Source organism: Anopheles arabiensis, assembly GCF_016920715.1.
Source record: "Anopheles arabiensis isolate DONGOLA chromosome X unlocalized genomic scaffold, AaraD3 X_pericentromeric_contig0030, whole genome shotgun sequence".
In the NCBI taxonomy this organism is placed as follows: Eukaryota; Metazoa; Arthropoda; class Insecta; order Diptera; family Culicidae; genus Anopheles; species Anopheles arabiensis.
The window spans coordinates 92,501-95,000 of NW_024412108.1; the positions used below are offsets into that span (position 1 = coordinate 92,501).

The following is a 2,500-nucleotide window of genomic DNA, read 5'->3' on the forward strand; positions in this document are numbered from 1 at the left end:
AGGGAAGAATCTGCGGATATAGTGTTGATTGCAGATCCGTATCTGGCAACAACCAACGTCAAAGTGTTACGCAATGACGATAACACAGCAGCGGTAGTGGTTAACGCGGACTTACCAGTTAAGGTAGTCAGTAAGGCTTTGAAGGGTTTAATGATAGTTGACATAGGTGATATGCGAGTGGTTAGCGTTTACGCGCCACCTAGATTTAGTATGGAAGAGTTCCAGAACATGTTGGATAACACGGTAATGGCCGTAACCGGTATCCACAAATTCGTTATCGGGGGACTTCAACGCTTGGTCATAAGTTGGAACAACCAACTTGGCGAGCGTGGAGAAACCCAGAAACGAAGAGGTGAGTTGGTTTTATCAACCTTTGCGCAGATTGACGCAATTTTATTGAACGACGGCAGCACCCCAACTTATGTTGGACCAGGGCGCACGTCAGTAGTTGATCTTACTTTTGCGAGCCGAACCGTAGCAAGATCATTTAAGTGGGAGGTGTTATCTAGCTATATGAACTCTGATCATCGTGCAATACGAATAGATCTTGAGACGCAAAGCGTGCGTAATCTGTCCCGACCCATAACGGGATGGAGCATCAAGTATTTTAGCAAAGATATATTTGAAGTTATGATGCAAGCCGCTTTTGAGACCGAGGTCACAACAAGCGAAGACTTAATGCGTATACTTGTCACGGCGTGTAATGCGACGATGACTAAACGTAAGAGGTACACTCTAACAAGAGTGCATTTTGGTGGACGTTAGAGATTGAGGCACTTCGCAAAGAGTGCAAACACCGCGATCGATTAGCGCAAAGAGCTTTTAATACTGATCTCTATTCTACTTTTAGGGACGAGTTCAAGGTGGCACGGAATGCCCTCAAGCGATTGATCAAGCATACCCGACAGAGGAAGTGGAAAGAGTTCCTGGGAACAGCGAACAACGCATCATTTGGTATAGTATATCATACGTTCAAGAAAGTGGCCGAGGGTTCGATTGGACCCCGAACCATGACATTGGACGAGTTTAGGGAAGTGGTGAGCGAGCTTTTCCTACTCACCCAAACACGGTGTGGCCTGAATATCGTATCGATCAGCCACGAGAGTTTGAAAGGGTAACTAATGATGAGATTCTTGCGGTTGCCAGGAGACTACCCAACAAGAAGGCGCCGGGACCAGATGGTATCCCGAATGAGGCGCTGAAAGTTGGTATGTTGACTGCAACCGATGCATTGCAGGGTTTACCAAGGCTGTTTAGAGAACGCGAAGTTCCCCGATGAGTGGAAAAGGCAGAGGTTGGTGTTAATACCGAAGCCGAACAAACCACCAGGGGAACCGGGTTCAGTTCGCCCCATTTGTCTACTAGACGGGGCAGGTAAAGGTTTAGAACGCATCATAGTGCAACGGCTAAATGCACACATCGAGGAGGTCAACGGACTGTCTGACGACCAATTTGGTTTCAGAAGTCGTCGATCAACAGTTGATGCGATTCAACGGGTAGTGGACATTGTTTCGGTAGCTAGAAGTAGAAACAGATACAGTGGACGGTATTGTGCGGTTGTTACATTAGATGTTACTAATGCTTTTAACAGTGCTTCATGGTTGGCGATTGCAAATGCTTTACAGAGAATTAACACTCCTAAATATCTTTATGATATCATTGGTGATTATTTTAGGAATCGTGTGCTGATGTATGATACCACAGATGGACCGGCAGAGATTGCAGTCACATCGGGTGTACCTCAAGGCTCGGTACTTGGCCCAACGTTATGGAACCTCATGTACGACGGAGTCCTACGAGTTGCAATGGTGGAAGGTGCACGGATTATCGGCTATGCAGACGATATAGTACTGTTGGTGGAAGGTAATTGTGTTGATGATATTGAAATTCTCGTTTCCAGTCAGATTCGCATCATCGACCGATGGATGACCGACAACGGATTAAAGATAGCCCCGACCAAGACCGAGTTTATTATGGTCAGTTCCCATCAGAGGATACAGCATGGGGCTATCAGGGTAGGTGATCACGTAGTACATTCGTCGCGCAGCTTAAAGTATTTGGGGATGGTCTTAGATGACCGCCTCGATTACACTTCACACATCAGGTATGCGGTGGAGAGAGCGACGAAGCTATGGACCACCTTGGTAAGGATGATGCCTAATAAGGCAGGTCCGAGTAGTAATGCTAGGCGAGCAATTGCTCTTACTGTTGTGGCGAAGGTCCGGTATGCCTCGCCCATTTGGTGTCATACCCTTAGATTTGCTAACCGTAGACAATGGCTACGTCGGTTTTACCGGCCAGTAGTCCAGCGAGTTATCTCTTCTTTCAGGACAACTTCTCATGATGCAGTCTGCGTGCTTGCGGGAATGATCCCGCTTCATCTCCTCCTGGACGAGGACTCCAGGACTTTTCATCGGAGACGAGCAGAGAACATCGCCGGATCGGTTGCACGTAACATGGAACGTGTCACAACTATGGAACGATGGCAACGAGAATGGGA

General features: G+C 47.3%; 1 pseudogene; it reads left to right on the plus strand.

Annotated features, from left to right (window-relative positions):
• The window catches only part of LOC120908074, a 9,143-nt pseudogene that overhangs the window by 4,448 nt on the left and 2,195 nt on the right, over nt 1-2,500 (plus strand).